Source organism: Phascolarctos cinereus, unplaced genomic scaffold, assembly GCF_003287225.1.
Source record: "Phascolarctos cinereus isolate Bilbo 61053 unplaced genomic scaffold, phaCin_HiC Scaffold_2;HRSCAF=192, whole genome shotgun sequence".
In the NCBI taxonomy this organism is placed as follows: Eukaryota; Metazoa; Chordata; class Mammalia; order Diprotodontia; family Phascolarctidae; genus Phascolarctos; species Phascolarctos cinereus.
Genome location: NW_027555625.1, coordinates 176,165,890 through 176,186,481, shown reverse-complemented (window position 1 = coordinate 176,186,481; position 20,592 = coordinate 176,165,890). Strand labels below are relative to the sequence as shown.

The 20,592-nt window shown below is 38.5% G+C and overlaps 1 long non-coding RNA gene across 1 annotated transcript; it reads right to left on the bottom strand.

Moving 5' to 3' along the window:
• Positions 1–2,619: 2,619 nt before the first annotated feature.
• Positions 2,620–7,626, bottom strand: LOC110207224 (uncharacterized). The gene is made up of 3 exons (XR_002324090.2): positions 7,554–7,626; positions 5,558–5,632; positions 2,620–2,847 (listed from the first exon to the last, which is right to left on the bottom strand). It is a non-coding gene; the product is annotated as an uncharacterized LOC110207224 (long non-coding RNA).
• Positions 7,627–20,592: the final 12,966 nt, after the last annotated feature.

The window sequence follows — 20,592 nt, the reverse complement described above, 5'->3', positions numbered from 1 at the left end:
ATTTGTTCTGTAAAACTTGGACTCAATCGAAAGGCCACACACAAGGACCGAGAAGGCCACATGTGGCCTTGAGGCTGCAGGTTCCCCATCCCTAATCTAGTCCAACCCTCCTCATATTACAGAGGAAGAAATTGAGAACCAGAGAAGAGAACTTGGCCAAGGTGTACAGTTAGTAAGCATCAGACCTGGAATTTGCCAGGCAATTTATTGATCACTAAATGGGTGCCAAAACAATTAATTCACCTCTATATACATCAGTTTCCTCAACTATAAAATGGTGATAATAATAATAATAATGAGAAAATATTTGCAAAGCACTTAGCAGAGTGTCTGGCACAAAGCAGGCATTTAATAAATGCTTATTTGTTAAGTTCCAAAAACTTAATTTATTGATCACTAAATAGGTGGCCTTTGAGACTATGGAACAGGATCATCAGAAAACAGTGAAATTTATTTGTTCCTTTAGTGCCCTATAGATTTGGCTATAAAGAAGTCCAGATAATGGCCCTTTGTCAGTGTGATAGGACTCTCTCACCAGGGTGATTCATAGATATCATATAATGTCAAAGCTTGAAAACACCTTAGAGTCTATTCAGTCCAATAACTCCCCACCTCCCTAAGTTTCCACATGTGGAAAACTCCCTCCAGTCTCTCTAAGGAGTCCCAGAAAAGGAAAGAGACATTCCCAAGATCAAATAGCTAGTTGGTGGCAGACTCCAGAATTCAAACCTTGGTGTCCTCATTTCCAGACCAGTAGTCTTTTCATAAGGCCTTGCTTTTAAACTGTATTAGCTCAATGAGTCTGTAATATTGAAAGGCTGTGTTTGGCTATTGTATCTCTTTGATTAAAATTCAGTCCTTAATTCTCGGGTGGTGGGATTTGAACTATGGCAAAAGTTTTTTTTTTTTAATGGAACGAGATGGAAACAGTGAGTGGAAACAGAGGTTGATTGATATACAAAGGTATTATCTGAGCATACGGGAAAGAGACAAGGGAAGAGAGGGAGCAGGATTTGAGTATTATGGGGGGTTTTAACTTGGCTTACAGATTTTGATCAAAACTAATTATAGTTCATCAGGTTCAAATATGGTTACATTTCCCAGGATAGTGAGAGATTTTCTCATGACAATTATTGGAACACACCATATGTAAAACAAATACAAGGTAATTTTGAGGCGAAGAGGCATTAGTAGCGATGGGGAATCAGAAAAGGCTTCATGTAGATGATGGTGCTGAAGCTGAACTTTGAAGTGAACTAAAGATTCTAAAAAATAGAGTTGAGGAGGCAGAGATGGGGAACGGACTGTTTGATGAGAAGCAGGGTTTGAGTATTATGGGGAACTACAACTTGGTATATACATTTTGCTCCAAGTACAATCACCAGGTTTAGATATGATTTTTGTGTCCCAGGATAGTGAAAGGTTTTCTATCCTATGCTCTTCTTTCACCTTCAACTTCAAATTATCTCATGCCTAATGGGAAAAAGACTTCCTGTATACCCTATCTCCATCATCTGGGACTTGGATCCTTCCAGTTCTAAATCTATAATCTTATGATACATTATCCCTTCCGTTCATCCTGTTATTTTCTTTCAGTCCTTTTAACCTAGACCCACAATAACTGAACTCAATTCCACTGCTTGTTTAACATCTTAAAGTTGAAACTCTCAAAAGGACAGGGAGCAAGGAAATAAGGAGACTAACACTCCAGTCAGCTTTTACATCTTAATATTTATTTACATTTCTTCTCCTTTTCCACTTCTTTTCTTAGAAATTGCTCTTGTCATCCCCACCCCTTCTTCTCTATCAACACATAGAATGATACAATGTCAAAACTGGAAGGGAAGAGGCAGCTAGGTGGCAAAGTGGATAGAGCACCAGCTGTGAAGTCAGGAGGACCTGAGTTCAAATCCAGCCTCAGACACAGTTGTGTGACCCTACGTAAGTCACTTAACCCCAACTGCCTCACCAAAAAAGAAAAAAAAAGAACTAGAAGGGAACTCAAAGATTATCTAAGTGAACCCTTCTCCTTCATTATGATTATAAAATAATCAAATTTTTAGAAAATGATCTAGGATACTGAGAAATAAAGTGAGTTATTCAGGCTTAGCCAGTACGCATCAGTATGTGTCAGAGGCAGAACTTGAATCCAGGTTGTTCCTGTTGCCAGTTTTCTAATAACTATGACCCATACTTCCTCTGTACTCCCTGGAAAGCAGGCACAGATATGCATGGGTAGAAAGAGTTCTTTCCTGGGAGGTAGCTATGCTGATTAGGCCACGGTTTTAGTCAAAACAATAATAACAAATCACATTTCTTTAACATTTGGGGGCTTATGAAGTTCTTACTCTTCAATGAATAGTACCTCGCTTGCAAGGTTCAGTAAGAGAAGTATTATTACCATTTTACAGATGAGGAAACAAACTCATAGAGGCTAAATTTTCTTGCCAAAAGTCACACAGCTAGATAAGGGCAGAGTCAATATAAGAATTGTTGCTTTGGAGTCACTACTGCCAAGATCCAGGACTCCATCTGTCTCAACAATCTTTGTAAATCTATCACCTTGGACAGGGCCTTCCATAATAAATGTGTTAATTTGAATCAAAGTGTTGGCTGAGGAAAAATGGAATAAGGATATTGCTAGTTTTATTCAGCAGAAGGCAACTGGGACAGGAATATCCCCAAATCCTCCAGAGTTGGCCATAATAGGTTACAATCCTTTCCTGCAGCAGTGTTTCTTAGAACTTGGGCATCTTCCAGGCAAGGGCATGCATTTGATTTCTTTTTTATTCCGGCAGATGCCCCGATAAAAATAACAGGAAGGAATGCTGGACTTCTTCCCATCCACTGTAAAAAAAAATTTTAAAAAGTGAGAATTTCTGACAACACTGTGTAGCTCAGACAGACATGAGGTAAGATGAAAAAAGAGGGTAAGCTGGGAACTTGGACCACATTTTCAATCCTGTTGACATTTATCTGTCTGAATATTTGGAGCTGGACGGGACCACAAGAGTCATAATATCATAGAATGATGTTAGACCTGGAAAGGGACCCCAGAAGTCATCTAGTCAAACCCCCACATTTTACAGAGAGGTTTAGTAACTTACTTGTCCAAGATTAGAGTTAGTTAAGTACCTGAGGACAGTATCAAAACCCAGGTATTGGCCCCCTTCATCTTACAGATGAAAAAACTCAGGCCCAGAGAAAAAAAGTCATTTGCCCTAAAGTCACATAGGTAGCAAATGGCATAGATAGAATTTGAATAGGTCCTCAGATTCTGAAACCAGCCTACTACTGTTCACCATATTATAGTCCAGAATTAGTAAAATTTCTGTTTTTGTTCACAGCTGAGTAGAAGATGTAGTATAGTACAATAGAAAGCAGAGCAGCTAGGTGGCACAGTAGATGCAGCACTGGGCCTGGAGTCAGAAAGACCTGAGTTCAAATCTGGCCTCAGACACTTACTTGCTATGTGACCCTGTCTGCCTCAGTTTTCTCATCTGTAAAATGAGCCGGAGAAGGAAATGACAAACCACTTCACTTATCTTTATCAAGCAAGCCCCAGATGGGGTCATGAAGAGCTATGCATAACTGAAAAGACTAAATAACAACATAATAGAAAGAACACTGGATTTGAAGTCAAAAAATCTGGGTTCAAATCTAGCTGTAATATTTACAGCCTGTAGGAACTTATAAAAGTCATTTTTCCCCCTCTTCTTGACTGAGTGTCCTTATTTGTAAAATAAGGGGATTAGATTTTCAGCTCGGATATTATATGATAATCACTCCCATTTATATATGTTTTTTCTTGTTCCCCTATTAGACAAGAAGCTCCATGATGGCAGGGACTGGTGTTATCTATACTTTAGTCCCTGAATGAACACATTAACTGACTACTGTTTGTTGAATTTGAATTTGTAAGGGGGGCTTTCATATCCATCACAATTTCATTTGATCCTCACTACAGCACTGTGAGATAAACAAGGGAGTAGTTACTATCTCCATTTTACCTGGAGTCCTTTGATCTTTCTAATATCCTCTTCTACCCTTGGCACACTTATTATTCTTCCTGGTACTCACTCACACATATACAGCTCCCACAATCAGAACTACCCTTTCCTAGAAGGTTAATCTTGGCCCTTCTTCTCTCTACGTGGTTTCCTCTGCTGAGCTTATTTATCTCTTACTTTCAACTATCTTTTATTAATTATCTTTTATTTATATTTATTTTATTTTATTATTTAATTATCACCTTTAATATTTCATGAAGCTGTGATTTTGAGATAGCTAGAAGGCATAGCAAACAAAGTAGCAGACTGGGAATCATGAAGATCTGAGTTTGAATTCTATGTCAGATAACTACCAGCTCTTTGATCCTCGACAAGTCACCTAAACCTCTCTCAGCCTCAGTTTCTTCATCTATAAAGTGGGTGTAATAAACACCTTGCTCATAGGGTTGTTGTCAGGATCAAATGAGTTAATATGTGTAAATCCCTTCACAAACATTAAAATGCTATATAAAGTTAACTACTATTATCCAGCAAGCATTTATTAAGCTCCTACTATGTGTACTGCTAAAGGCACTGGGTATTAAAAAAAAAGATAAAACAAACTTTGCTTTCAAAAGAGTTTATAACAAATAGGGGAAACAATTGACACACTTAAAGGATGAAGGTCAAGGGCTGAACACCTGTGATTTTGCTGGCATAGGGAATTTCCAGATGAGGAAACTCCCTGTACCATTTGAGGATGATCGACTAGCATAAGTACTTTACTATGCACCAGGCAATGTGCTGAGCACTGGGGATATAAAGAAAGTAAAAACATAAAACCAGGCCCTTCCTCAAGGAGTTTACTAACTAATGACCAAGCCAACATATAAAAAAATAGGTAAAGACACCATAGAGACAAATCAGAAGAAAGGGAACTTTAGAGGGGAAAGTGCAAGTCACCAGCAGGATAACCAACTGAGTCAAGTCTTAAAAGAAGTCAGGGCTAGCAAGAAAAAGAAGTGAGGAGGAATGAATAAGCATTCAAGGCATGGGAGTAACCAGTGTAAAGGTGTAGAGTAAGGAGATGTAATCCTGTGTGGAAGGAAAAGCTAAGCAGATGTGTAGCTGGATCACAGAGCATATGAAGGCAAGGAAAGGGTCAAGAAGAGTGGGAAGGCAGAAAGGGGGACGGGTTGTGAAGGTCTTTAAATGTCAAATAAAGGAATTATTATGGATACAAGGCACTCAGTTGATAGGTGCTAGGCACCAGGATTACAAAAACAAATTAAAATTCCAAAAACAAAATAACATTGAAACAGTCCCTTGCTTCATGGAGCTTCCATTTTATGGAGGAAAAAAACCTATCTACAGATAAGTAAATACAAAAAAGTTTGGAGGAAGCATCACTAACAACTGGAGGAGACCCAGAAAGGCTTGCCATGGGAGGTGGTATCTGAAACGATCCTTGAAGGAAGTTAAAAATTCTAAGAGGGAATGAGTCCACCAGCTCTAAGCCCCTAAGTTAATTATATCAAGACATCTCTGTGAAAGAGTTCAAAGCTTACCTGAGAGTACCTGGCAGAGAATAGCGAAGACCAGGAGCATAAGGGAGGGAAGACGCATGGTGGGCAGAATGTAACCTAGAGGAAAGAGAAATCAGGAGGATTGAAAGGAGACTGTGGGCCTTTCCCCAATTTTTGGAGGCAAGCTTTCTATATGATTGGTCACAGGGATGGAAGAAAGAAGGCTGAGATGGGAGAGGTGGCTTTGCATTCTCTTTTGCAGCTGCTTGGAGCAGTGATTGAAGGAAATGGAATATGTTGTCACCTATAGACTCAGCACAAGGCTGCCTCCTATCACAGAAAAAAGGGAGAAAATTCCCTGGGTTAATACAACATTTTCTGTGATCTTTACATCCTTGTTGAGGGGTTATAGAGCTTGGTGTTTCTTTCTTAAAAGAGAAGGAAAAATGAGGATAATTTAGATAAAACCAATTCAAGAAAATTTGGGAAGGCCAGAATAAGATTATGAAAGTAGAAGTGGTTTTTGAGTCACTTGGTTGAACTAAATTCTCTTTTATTTCCCTGTTCTAAGAATAGGAGAAAGCAGGGTTAGACAGGCCCTGGGCAAAGTCTCTTACAAACTAATGAGTGAGACAACATATAAATAAATAGGTCTAGCTATGGTAGATGCGAATCAAAAGAAAGCCTAAGAGAGGAAGGCTCAAGTGACCAAGAAGGCCTCTTGCAGAAGCTGATGTCTGAGCCATGTCTTCCATGGGTTTTGTTCCCTGGGTTAGGTTGATTCAAGGAAGAGGCATGGGGGTCTCCACTGGGCACTCATCTAAATGATAGTAGAGACAGGTTCGTTCCAAGACTTGGGTTTGAATCAAGTACTGCTAGGAAGCTAATTTGTAGGCTTAATTAAATATTTCATTTGTAGTTTCCAAAATATACCTTACTATTTTTGGCAGAATTTGAAAATATCCTCTCTCCCCCATCCCCAATTCTCTATGATTTCTTAAAGGTTACTGTCTTAGGCATACATGTGTATGTATATCTTGGCCCTGTCCCTCAGGAAAGTCATTTAACCTCTCTTGGGCCTTGGTTTCCTCGTTTATAAAATGAGAGGATTAGACTATATTACCTCAAAGGTCCTTTTTCCAATTTTAAATCTAGGGTCCCATGATCTGCAATTTATCTCACCCCTCAGGGCTGTCATTCTTCAGGGTTTGAAGACCTGAACTTAATGGCTGGATGCTCTCTTACTATGGATCACCTCACCTATTTTAAGCTTCAATTCCCTTAGATGATGTTTGTTTTTTAGTTGGCAGATCATTCTATTTGTTAGATCAGATAATAGTAAAATGGAAATAGAAAAAGCACAGTAATAAATTCACATTCTAAAGTTTTCTAAGATCTCTGTAAAGAGATTTTTCCTGTGAAATCAGTAGTGAAACTATTATCCTCATTTTAAAAATGGTGAAACTGAGTTTCAGAGAGGAAAAGTGAATTGCCCAATGTCACTCTGCCAGTAAGTGTTAGAAGACTAGAACTTCAAACTGGGTATCCAAAATTATATTGTTCCATAGAATAATCAGAGCTAGAAGCTTCCTTGAAAGCATGTAGTTCAGTCTTACTGGTTTACAGATAAGAAAACTGAAGTACTGAGAGGTGTCTTGACTCTACTCACATAGATAATAAAGGGAAGAGACCAGAACCTGAGCATTATACTGTGGGATAACATATCCAAAATGAATTTTTTCTTTATTCTAAAGATCTTTCCTCCCACAAAATGATACAAGTGTCCCAAAAATTTGTAAATTACTCCTTAAATAGATAAATGTTAAGGTATCTATGAAACATACAGTACATGGGGGTTACTCAATAGTGGGATCTTCACTTAAACAAAAGAGCTATAGACCACTTTGGTATTTCACTCCCCTACACCCCTATACCAATCTAATACAATGAAGGAAAACTTCTTTATTCCTTCCTCTGGGCTAACCACACAGTAACTGACCTTTGAATTTCCCATTTTTCTTTTCCCTTCCCAACTCACCTCAAAACAGTTCCTCAACCTGGATCCACCTTGTTTAGGATACTACTGATACCCTCTCCCAGGTAGAAATTTCACACCATAATTACATCATAATCAGGAATCTGATGATCATCAATGGGCTTGGGGTGGGGAGGAAATGAATTTTTTTAAAATAGAGAGTATAGGTGTGATCCTGAGTAATTTGTTTTTAGGGAAGGAGCTTTGAGATTGCCTTCATCCCCCCTTCCCTAAATTCCAGAGTTTTGTTGATGTCTGATTCACACTATCTGATTCACCAGGTTGGTGAATCTACATCATGGTCTCAATGCCATTTTGTCAATTAGGGTATGACAGAAGAGGGAGCTTTTCTCTATCTATAAAACGAGAGAATTGGAATTAACTGTTCTATAAGACACTTTCCAAGTTTAAACGTATGCTCCCAGGTCTACCTTAAAACCCATAGATTCTAGCTCTTCAACATCTCCCCAGCGGCCCACTCACTTTAGGCTAGATAGTTGTCTTGCTTTCAGCTGGAGCCCTGCTGGCAGGGATGGTCTTCTAGGGAAGTTTTCCACTGGAGCATAATCAGAGATCTGGATCACCAACAGGATGAGAGGGTGACATGAGTAATGAGGTTTGTCGAACATGGGACCCGAGGGAAAGTTCTTCCCTCATATGATTTGAGTATTTTCTGATAATACTCTGTAGGTACTCCCTTAGACATACATGTTCATTGGATTAGGAACAGTTATCACTTAGATTCCTTCTATGGCTGCACAAGAATCATTGTCTGTATAGGATGAAGACAACCCATAGATAGCATGGAAATTGGAATACTTCACCTGGATTCTGACACCCAGCTCTGCTACTAATTTTCTATGTGACCTTGGGAAGTATATCAGAGAAAGGCAGGGTGGTGTAGTGAATGGAGAACTGGTCATCAATCTGGTCCAGCCTTCACAGTCAGGAAGAACTGAGCTCAAGTCTGAGACACACATTGGTTGAGTAACCCTTGGCAAGATGCTAAACCTCTCAGTGACCTGGGCAACTCTCATCTAAGACTTAAAGTTGCAAAACTGTTGTCACCTCCATTGATGAGTTTCCCCACTGGGAGCTCTCTGTACTTATAAAGTCACTTTAAAAAAAAGTAGATTAAAAGCTATTAAAAATATCTTTGTTACATCTGAGGGGCAAGGTCATTACCCACCAGGAGAATTAGGGAAGGCATTCTAGAAAAGATATTTGATACATATTTTAAAAGAATAGGCTCAATAAACCAAACAGGGGAGAAAGAATATTATGAAGATGGAAAATAGCATGAGCGAAGGCATGCAGGCAGGAAATTATGAGATATTCACATACCTTATGTATATATGGTATATATGTAGGAGACAGAGAGTTAACTAGACCCTTAAGGGTAAAAGTATATGAAGGAGAGTAACATGAGATAAAATTGAAAATGTGAGGAGAGTGGTACCAGATTGTGGAGGCCATTAACAACAAAGGAATTTTAAATTCACACCCCTTTCCTGGGTCTCAGTTTTCTCAAGTGAGTTTTAACTAAAAGATTCCTAAGCTTCCTTCTAGCTCTCTCTATATAATCCTATCACAAGAAGTAGAGGTCGACTAAAACAGATAGTAAATACTCTGTGGATGTGCCTCAAAGTTTCCCCAAAGAGACCAGTTGCAATCTCTTTCATTACTAAATTTTTTCATGACACCCAAGGAAACTATGATGTGGTAGAAACAGCATAGGACAAGGAAACAAAGGACCCGGGATCAAATTCTGATTTTTTAAAATTGACTACCTGTGACCTTGGATAAATAACACTTGGTTTCACAAGACAATAGATTTAGAGCTAGAAGGGACCTTACTAGCCCAGGACAAGAGAGGTTAAGAGACTTACTCAAAATCACACAGCTAGGTTCTGAAATAGGACTTATACTCAGTCTTTCCTAAATATAGGTCCAGTGCTGGAGTCAAGGAGGCCTAAGTTCAAATCTAGCCTCAGACACGTTGTAGCTGCATGACCCTGAGCAAGAGACTTGATGACTGTCTGACTCACTTTTCTTATCTTTAAAAGGGGGACAATAATTGCACCTACAGGCAGTTACGTGGTGCAGTGAATAGAGCTCTGGGCCTGGAGTCAAGAACATTTAACCTTGTTTGCCTCGGTTTCCATACCTGTAAAATGAGCTGGAAAAGGAAATGGCAAACCATTTTGGTCTTTGCCAAGAAAACCTCAAAAGGGGTCACAAAGTGTTGGATATGACTAAAAATGACTAAACAACCGTCCAGGGTAGTTGTGAGGATAAAATTAGATACTATTTGTAAAGCTTTTCGCAAACTTTAAAATGCTACATAAAATACTAGCCATTATTATTGTTGTTGTTATTTTGCCACTTTGCTGCTTTTAAATCTGCAAAATGAGGAGATCTGACTAAGTAGCCTCTAACATTGCTTCCAATTCAAAATGTATGAGGCTCTTTCCCTTTCTGGGACTCAGTTTCCTCATCTTTAAAAATGTGGGGGCTGAACTAGCTAGTCTTTAAAGTTCATTCCAACTCTCCACCAAATGGCTTTCATGTGACAAATTTATACATACTTTCCAATAGGCTGCAACCAAGTAAATAGGTTATTTTCAAAAGTATGTTTAATGACTATTCAAACTCTATGCCATTTGTTCACAACTTATTTGTTGTTATTTGGTTGTGTCCACCTCTACTTGACCCCATGGACTTTGTCCATGGGGTTTTCTTGGCAAAGATAATGAAATGGTTTGTCATTTCCTTCTCCAGTGTGTCCCCATTTTACAGATGAGGAACTGAGTCAGATAGGGTGTGTGACTTGCCTAGGGTCCCATAGCTAGTAAGTGTCTGAGACTGGATTTGAACTCAGTTCCTGACTCCAGGCCCAATGTTCTACCCACTGCATCCCACACAGCTTGTTTGGAGAGGTAGAAAATGAGGTAGGATTCGGACAGAGCTCCCTGGGTTTCTCTTGTAGTCAGTCTACAAATATTCATTCAGGACTGATTCTGGGTAGGACACTCTGGATGAGTCTTCACCAAACTGTGTCAATGTAGCTATCAGAAGTGGGACCCTAGATACTTTCCCATATGCTTTCACACCCACAGCTGTAGTTCCTTCAGCAAAGACAACTTGTCTCACTGCTTACCTGGCACTACCAGAGAGGGCTAAAGGTAGGAACAAAGAGGAGGCAGAGACTGTCTATGACATAGGGCATCCCAAAGCAGCTGCTTCATCTCAAGCCATCTCATCTTCACCCAGGACTCCAGGGTAGGCCCAGAGTGAATTAAACATAGAGCCCTCATAAATGATCTTTCCCTTGCGAGGGGTGCCTGGATAGGAATGAACCTCATTTTCTCATCTGGAAAAGGGCTACATATTTAGGGAAAGACTTCAGATAAAGTAGAACATCCTTGCCAGGGCAAACAAATGATTAAGTTAAAAGAAGCTGACTGCCAATGCCAGGCAGGGGTGGAGGGAATGCAAAGCTCATGACTCACTCAGGCCCTTCCCCACCCTCCCATCCAGCTCTGATAGCTACTATTCCTCTCCTCTCTCTCCTTTGAAAGGCGGATACTCCCAGATCAAATTATTCTCCTTGTCACAGGAATCATGCTGAGCCTCATTCCTGCCTTTGAGCAGAAAGCACCCATCATTAAGTGGGTAGAAAACATGACTCACTGGCCACTTGCCTGCTCTTACTCTTGCTCAGTATGAAGGCTGCATGTGTGGCGACATAAGCAGAGGATTTAGGGACAGACAACCTAAATTTTATTATGGCTTTGCCTCTTACTACCTGTGATACTCTGGGTAAGTCAATTTCTGCAGAAGAGATTGAACTAGGTGACCTCTTTGTGAAACCTATGACACACTAAGGAAATCAGCACACTCCCAACTATTGTGAGACTGGGAGAGATGAGGGTGGGGAACAGACTCTTTGCCAACACTCTCTAAAGCCTACACTAGGGTAAGATGAGGAAGATAGGTTTAATGAAGTACTCCTTTTTTCTTTCCCTTTGTAGGGACCCTCCTCTCAACGCCTGGAGTAGTCCAACACCTTTGTCCAACCTCCGTCTCTATGGCTTTTCACAGGAGATCCTCCTGCCCCAGGAATGTACTCTCTCCTAATCTCTGCCTCCTGGAATCCATAAATGATGATGATGATGATGATGATGATGATGATGATGATGATGATGAATGATGATGATAGCATTTATATAGCACTTTAAAGTTCCTAAAAAGCTTTACAAATATTAACTCATTTAATCCTCACAACCACTCTATAAAGCACTATTATTATCCCCATTTGACAAATGAGGAAAGTAAAGCTGAGGGGGATTAAATGGATTGCTCAGGGCTTCCAGTTCATATGAGCAACAAGGTAGAGGACTGGGCATTTTCTGTGATCCCCACAATATCTTAAACCTCTCAGAAATGGAAATTATATACCAAAGATAAAGCCAGAAACCAAAAGCAGATAAAAATAAAACAAAGCCCATGAACTGACATTCACCTTGAGCTCACTAAAAGTCCCTTCCCTGCCTCCCATGCTACTGGCAGCAAAGGCTGCTCTACCAGACCCAAGGCCCTGACACACAATTTTGCAACAAAATCCTACCTACACCTGGTCCATCCTCCCTCTTTCTAGTGCTGTGGAGACCCTAGTTCCTGAATGTGGAAGTTTTCTCAGCCTAGACAGATACCTTCCAGGGGAGAAGCTAGCAGGGTCCTTGATAAACAGTCAACATCATGACAGGAAGCATTCTATGCTGCAAAAGATCTTTTCAGGAGAGACAGAAACAGAGGAAAAAGGGCAAGACATATGTCATGGCTTGAAATAGAGCTTAACATCCTACCCCACCTGACCCTCCTCCCAGTGCCTCAGAGATCCAAACTATAGAAATCAACCCCTTTGCACCATCATAGCAAATGTTCTGAACTACCAACATAGGCCCAGAGAATTGAGGAACAGAGGGAGCAGGACAGAAGACCACAAGGGTTGGGGGAGTCACGCTGCACTCCACTAAGCCTGAGGAAAAGATCTCAGTATTCAATTGGGGCCAGTTCTGTCCACCCAAAAGTTATTTGGGACAGAGACCTAGACTGGTGAACTATTAATTTCCCAGAGAGGAAGGAGGCTGAGACACTTTGAGACCCAGCAACGCCACTAGGTATTTAGTTCTATTTCCAAAGATGATTAGGGAAAAAGGAAAAAAACCTATGTTCTAAAATATTTCTAGCAGCTCTCTTTGTGGTGTCAAAGAACTGGAAATTGTGAGATGCCCATCAATTGGGGAATGGCTCAATAAGTTGTGGTATATGGTTGTGATGGAATACTACTGTGCTATAAGAAATGATGAACTTGTTGATTGTAGAAAAACATGGATAGATTTGTACACAATAACAAAGAGTGAAATGAGCAGAACCAAGAGAGTATCGTATACAATAACAGCAATATTATTTTAAAAAACAGCTTTGAGAGGCTAAGCCATTTTGACTACTGTAAATACCCAAATTAACTACAAAGGACCTATGAAGGAAGATGCTATCTTGCATCCAGAGAAAGAACTGACAAATACAAATATGTATAGAATGATTTAACGTATCTAATCTGTATCTAATGGCAACCATCCCTTGGGGTGGGGAGGGAGAGAATGGGGAAGAAAAGAAAAGAAAGAAAAAAGAAAGTTACATGATAATTTTGTTATATATTTAAAAGGAATAGCAAGTTGTAAATAATAGATTGGCAGTTTTGTGTGCAATCATCTTTTTTTTAATTCTGTTATGTTACAGAAATGCTTGTGTTAGCTCATAAATTAAAAATACATAAATAAAAAAGAAGAGGAGCAATAGGGGAAAATAAAGAGGGGAAAGACTAAAATTACCAAAAATCTCAGAAAGAAGAAAACTCAAAGACCTTGAACATAAACAGATAAGTGAGCAAGGAAAACATTAATAACAGAAGGAAATATGGTGTCCAGATCTAGTAAATGAATTCAAGCATCTATGAATAAATGCTGCAAAATAAACTAAAATGATCCAATACTTCATGAAACAGAGGACCCTGTAAAATGTGAGGTGAACATAAGACCACCTGACTGGTTCAAAAGAGAAATGAAAATTATGTGATTTATAAGAATTTTGGTCTGCATAGCAAAAATAGTGGGAAGAATAGAAAAACTGGAATCTGCAATGGCAAGTTTCCCCAAAGAGACAAAAGAGAGAAAAATACATTGTGAATGCAAATATAAAAAAGCCAAGGACAATCAGAAGAAGAGAAGCAAAAAATAATAACACTAAAATAAAATATGCTCACTATCCAAGTAAAACATGCTAATCTAAAAGATAGGATATGTAGAAACAACCTAAAGATAATACGTCTCTCCGAACACTACAAGATGAAAAAACCTGAAATCCACAATGCAAGAAATCATACAAGAGAACTGCCCAAAACTCTGAACATAGAAAATGAAATATCCATTGAAAGAATTCACAGATCACATCCAGAAAAAAAAACCCAAAGCTGCAAACTCCAAGATACATAATGATTAAATTTAATAATTCAATTCAAATAATAAGATCTGCAAATCAGGATAAAGATCTTTAAATACAAAGGAAAGGAAATTTGAATAACAAAGGACACTTGTGCACCCACTAAAAAAACACAGCAGGGAATGGAATAATGCAACCTAGGGTAACCTACTGAAAAAAAAAACTAACCTTAAGCATAATTTTTTTTAAAAAAAAGAAATTTCAGTAATAAAGATTCCTTTGATACATTCTTAGAAAGAAAACCAGAAGTAAAGAGATTAAATGATTTTCAAACAGCCCAAAAAACAGAAATGCAGGAGGGGTGAATGAATACAACGGTGAAGGACATGAATAGGAAGAGGGTGACAGCAGAAACGCCATTAAAAGACTTCAAATAAACTGCCTTTTCAGAGACATACAGCTAATAAGTGTATGAGGCTGGATTTGAATTTGGGTCTTCTTGATTCTATCCCCTGGGTCACCTACATACCTTCAAAGTTGGAATCAAGTACGTCAAGTACAGGGGAGCCTTTCCTGATTTCCCTCAGAAAATAGTACCTTCCCCACTCTCCAACCTCCCTCCAAAAACAATTATCTTATAATTTATTTTGTACATACTTAAATATGTATGTACCTCATTTGTTGAATGTAAGCCCTTTGAGAGTAAAGTCTTTTCTGGGCCCTTAAAAATACTTTAAGATTGATTATCACTACCTACTAGAGCTGGACGTATGTCATATTCCAACAGTGAAATTCACCATGTTCTGGCATAGGTTATTTTCCTGTTGTTCATAAAAAACTGCCTTACTTTACTGTTTACTCTTAGCCAAATGTCCATTCTGATGTTGAGTGGAGGGTGGGAGGGGTGAGAATTAAGGCAGTTTGTGCTAGATAACCATGCAGTACCTGGTCCCATCACCCAATCATCTTACCTAGGCTGTTGTAGGCTGTTTGTATATCTGTATTCTGGCATTGTCTAGGGTGGATTCCTGCTCCCTAGAGGCAGTCTAAATAGAAAGGTAACAGAAATTGGTGATCACGATTCAGAAATAAAAATCCATGGCTTCAGAGTTCTACACACAGATGTACAAAGAATCAGTAGTAAGCAAGCTAAGCCAGAAATCTTCATACAAGGAAGCAAACTGATCTCAGGTATAACTGATGAGATTTGGTGGAATGAGACTGACTGGAAGAAGGAAGGCACAATATTCAAAAAGCACAATATAGGGATAAAGGCACAATGTAGGGATAAAGAATAGCGAATGGAGTAGCATTGAATGTTTCGTTTAAGATGGCAGTATCGACTTAGCTGAAACACTCATTTGTGGAGTTTGTTGGTTTTATAAGGGTGGGAGTTTTTTTTCTGTTTAAGTTTTATTGGTGCCTTTAGTTTTTACAGTCATTTCTGGATGTACCCTAACTCTCACAGAGCTTTCCTCTGTACCAAAGAAAAAGTAAAGGGAAACCAATTAATATTGTGCCTTGTCACCTAGTAAGCACAAGATAAATGTTTGTTTGACTGACTGACATTTAACATTACTTGCAACATTCTATTCACATTGTTCCCCACCCCTTCAACAAAGAAGGGTGGTACATTTCCTCATCTTATTGCTAATACCACAATTGTTCATTATAATTGTAGTACATTTGGCTTCATTTTATTGTTCATTTCATTTATATTACTGAAATCATTATGTGCGTTTTTTCTGGTTTTGCTTACTTTATTCTGTATCAGTTCATACAAGTCCCTCCATGTTTTTCTCAATTCCTCATATTTATTGTTACATATCAACAATGTTGCATTAAATTCATATGCCACAGTTTGTTCAGCCATTCTTCAATTGACTTACTTCCATTTTTCAGTTCTTTGCTAACTCAAAAGTGATTCAATGAATATTTTCATATACATGTATGTTTGTGTGTGTGTATATATATATATACTGTAGATGTATACTTTACACATAATGTGTGTATGTGTATATATATATGTGTGTGTGTGTGCATATATATATATATATATATATATGTATATATATATATATATATATAAACCTATGTTACATACATATATCTGTCAATGAGAGTCTTTCTAAGACCTCCTTGGAGGTCAAATATGCCCTAGCATTGGTGCCTGCATCAATGGGTATGAACATCTATTTACTTTTCTCACATAATTCCAAATCACTTTCCAGAGTGGCTAGACCAATTCATAGTTTCACCAATAGTGCCCTCGTTTTCCTGCCTTTCTGGAATTCACAGTGCCCAATATTAAGTATTTCCATCTTCTGTCAGCTTTGCCAATTATTTCAAATGTGAGGTAAAAATTCAGAGTTGGTTTAATTTACATTGGAGCAATATTTCGTAAGATTGTTAATATTTTAATGAGAATTGATTGTTCACATCTGGTAAGCATTTATATATTAGGCGAATGGCTCTTGGACTTATATATCTGTGTTAATTCTATATATCTCTCAGCTATTAGATATATATCAATGATGCTAGGTACAAAGATTTTTCCTTCAGTTTTCTTCTTATGCTGGCTACATTAATTTTGCTCTTTCAAAAGCTTTGAAACTTTACATATCCAATAGTAAACAATATTTAATAATCACTTCTACCATTTGTTTGGCTAAAATTTCTCCATCTATCCATAGTTAGGAAAGGTTGCTTCACCCTTCTCCTCCTCCTCTTTCTATATATAGATAGAGATTTTATATCTGTTTCCCATGGTCCTATGAGAACAGTAGCAGAAGTGCTAAAATTCAGAATGAACTGAGCCTACTAAGGAAAGCTAAGGACAACAATAAAAGGTTTTGTTTGTTTGTTTTTAAGATGTTAGGGGGGGAAATAGGAGAAAGGGGGGATAGAGCTGCCATTCTAGAGCAATATGATGATGATAACAGCCAACAGGGAAAAGGTAGAATGACTTAGATCTTATCTTCCATGTATTTTCTTTGCAAAAGAGAAAAATCTTTTGACTGAGGAGAAAATGAGTAGAAATGAGTAGAGATAATAAGGAAGCACCTCAAGTCACAAGGAAAAATGAACAGTATTACAGTATATGAAAGAACTGGCAGCTGTGATTGCTATCAGGAGCTGTCAAGAATTCAAAGATCACTATCAATGATCTTTGAAAGATCATGGAAAATAGAAGAAGGATCAAAGATATAAAGGGAAAACGTTCTAATTTTTTTAAAAAAGACAAGAAAATAGTGTTTAAGTAATAGAACAATGAACTTGACTTTATTCCTGGCAAAATTCTAGACTATTTTATTAAAGGGAAACAGTAAGCACATAGAAGATTATCAAGAACATGCCAGACAAATCTCATTTCTACAGTGCGACTAGACTTGCAGATCAGGAGACTATTATAGATATCACTTGCCTATCGCTGTTGAGTTGTTTCAGTTGTGTCTGACTCTTCATGACCTCATTTAGGGTTTTTTGTCAAGATACTGGAGTGGTTTGCCATTTCCTTCTCTGGCTTATTTTACAGGTGAAGAAACAGAGGCAAACAGAAGTGATGTGACTTGCCCAGGGTCACATAGTTAGAAAATGTCTGAGGCCAGATTTGAACTCAGGAAGATGATTCCAGGCCCAGAGCTCTATCCACTGCACCACCTAACTGCTCCCTGCTGTTGATCCAGAGCTTAGTAAATTAATTGACAACTTTTAAGTTATTTCTATGGGAAAAAAATAGAGGAAAAAAAAGGTCTAGATGAAAATATGGTTAGGTAGATTTGGAATGGCCTTAGTGTCCAGGCACAAAGAGTAGTAGTCATTAATGGTTTGATATTAATTTGGAAGGATAGGGGAGTGCTCCCAGAATCTGTGCTTGGCCTTATATTTTTCTCAGTGCCATATGAATCCCCCTTTGATATTCCTCAGGAAAGATGCCCCTCTTCTAGACTCTGGGTTTTGGAGACTCTCTCCCTTCTAGCTTTTCTACCTTCTTTCAAATTTTTGCTAAAGCCTCACTTTCCATAAGAAGTCTTTCCCAAAAGGACCCACATGCACAAAAATATTCACAGCAACTCTTTTTGTGGTGGCAAAGAACTGGAAATTGAGAGGATGTCCATCAATTGGGGAATGGCTGAACAAGTTGTGGCAAATGAATGTAATGGAATACTATCGTGCCATGAGAAATAAGGAGCAGGAAGACTTCAGAAAAACCTGGAAAGACTTGTGTGGTCTGATGCTGAGTGAAATGAACAGAACCAGGAGAACATTGTACACAGTAACAGCCACATTGTGAGATGACTAATATTGATAGACTTAATCCTTCTCAGCAATACAAGGATCTAAGACATCTCCAAAGGCCTCATGATGAAAATGCTATCCATGTCCAAAGAAAGAACTATGTAGTTTGAATGTAGATTGAAACATACTATTTGCTATTTTTTTCTTTTGTTGTGTTTTGTTTTTTTCTTTCTGGTGGTTCCTCCTATTGGCTCTAATTCTTAATTACAACATTCCTAATGTGAAAATATGTTTAATAGAGAAAAAAAGAAGTCTTTCCCAGTCCTTCTTAATCTTAAAGTCTTCCATCTAAGATTATCCCTGATACACACATAGAGATATGGATTATTGTCTCCCCATTAGACTGTAAACTCATAAGATTAGAGACTTTTTTTGGGGGGGGTGTTGAGGCAATGGTGGTTAAGTGTCACACAACTATTAAGTGTCAAGTGTCTCGGGCCGGATTTGAACCCAGGTCCTCCTGACTCTAGGACCAGTGCTCTATCCACTGTGCCACTTAGCTGCCCCTAGAGACTTTTTTTTAAATTTTACCTTTCTTTGTATCCCTAGGGCTTAGCACCTACTAGGTGCTTATAATAAGTTCTGGTTGACAAGTTGACTTGAAAAACAAGTATAGATAGTATGTCTATCAAATGTTCAGATTACAACAATCTAGAGTGAAAGCTATACACTGCATGACAGAATCAAGATCTGAAAAGATCTTGGCAAGCTAGAGCATTGACTTTAATAAGATAAACATCATTAGGAATAAATGTCATCTTAAATTTGATTCAAAAAATCAACACATCAGAACAAGATGGAGGGATGCATAGTTAGTAATTCATTAGAAATAATGGAGGTATAGCAAGTCAACAGTCTAATACGGAAGGAGGGAAAAATCAAATGCAACAAATATTATGTGTGTAGGCAGTCTTCCCTGCATTGTTTTCCTATCACTCTCTTAGAGTCTACTTGGGACTTCAGGGCAATCTACTCTTGGCTGAACCTCAACTCAGAGAAAACACTTTTTATTTTGTTTCAACCATTGAAATTCACATATACTTTATATCATAATACTGCAACAGAGTTTAATTATATTGGGGAAAAAAATTGGGAAGCATTAAACAACAGATATCATAATACATGGACATCACTTTCATTTCAACCTCAAAATTATTTCCTTCATCCCCAGGCCCCATGAGACAGAAATATGAGCAGAGCGACCATTTCCTCACAAGTTCCTTTGTCTTCCAGCATAGCAGGAGATGTGGAGGGTGGAAAGAGGGGATAGTTCAGTCACTCATGGAAATGTATTTTGGAAAGCTAATAGTAGCTCATAGGGTGCATCAATCTCATAGTAATGAGGCTTTTGGCCCCCACATACACTGAATCTTCCAACTACATTGATCCCTCGGACTAGGCAGAACAGGATCAAAGTTTCAACCAGCTGTTCTTATATGTTGCTGGTATGAGAGATATTACTGCCTATACACCCTAGGCCTTAGGAGTAGAAACTACGGTTCAATCATCAATTGTCGTAGCCATTATTTTTAATCTATCGTTCTTCATCCTCCTTAGTTTCTTTTGCCTTTCTCTCTGTGTCTCTCTATCTATGTCTTTCTCTCTCTCATACATCTTTTATCCTCAGACCAACTTTCTGTGCCACCTGAAAACAAAGCATCACGGGAAAAGGCACCGATGACACTCTGCCAGAAACATCTCTCTACAGGAAGTCAGTGGGAAACATCATTCAGAGAAACTTAAGGCCATACTCTTCAGAAGACAGGTTTTATATCATCTTAGCCCACTTTAAGTGAGACTTAGTGTCCAGTACTAGGGAGATAATAGTTTTGTTGAACTCTGCCCCATTCACACCATATCAGGAGTATGTTGCTTCCTTCTGTGGTCCATGTTTTAGGAAAGACACTGGCAAATAGAACATTAAGACAAGGGCAGCAAACATGATGAAGGGCCTTGAGATCATGCTGTATGAGGAGAGGTTGAAAGAACTGAGGCTAATTAGCCTGGAGGTGGGAAGCTTTAGGGAGAATGTGATCATTATCTCCAAGTAATTGAAGAGACCTCAGGTGGAAGACAAATCAGGCTTATTTTGCTTGACCATGAAGAGCAGAAATAAGAGCAATAGGTACAAATTATAAAGAAGCAAATTTGTCTTAAAGGGCAACTTTCAAATAATTCAAGCTACCCTAAAGAGTAATGGACTGCTTCAGAAACGTATGGTTCTCCTTTCCTAAGGAAA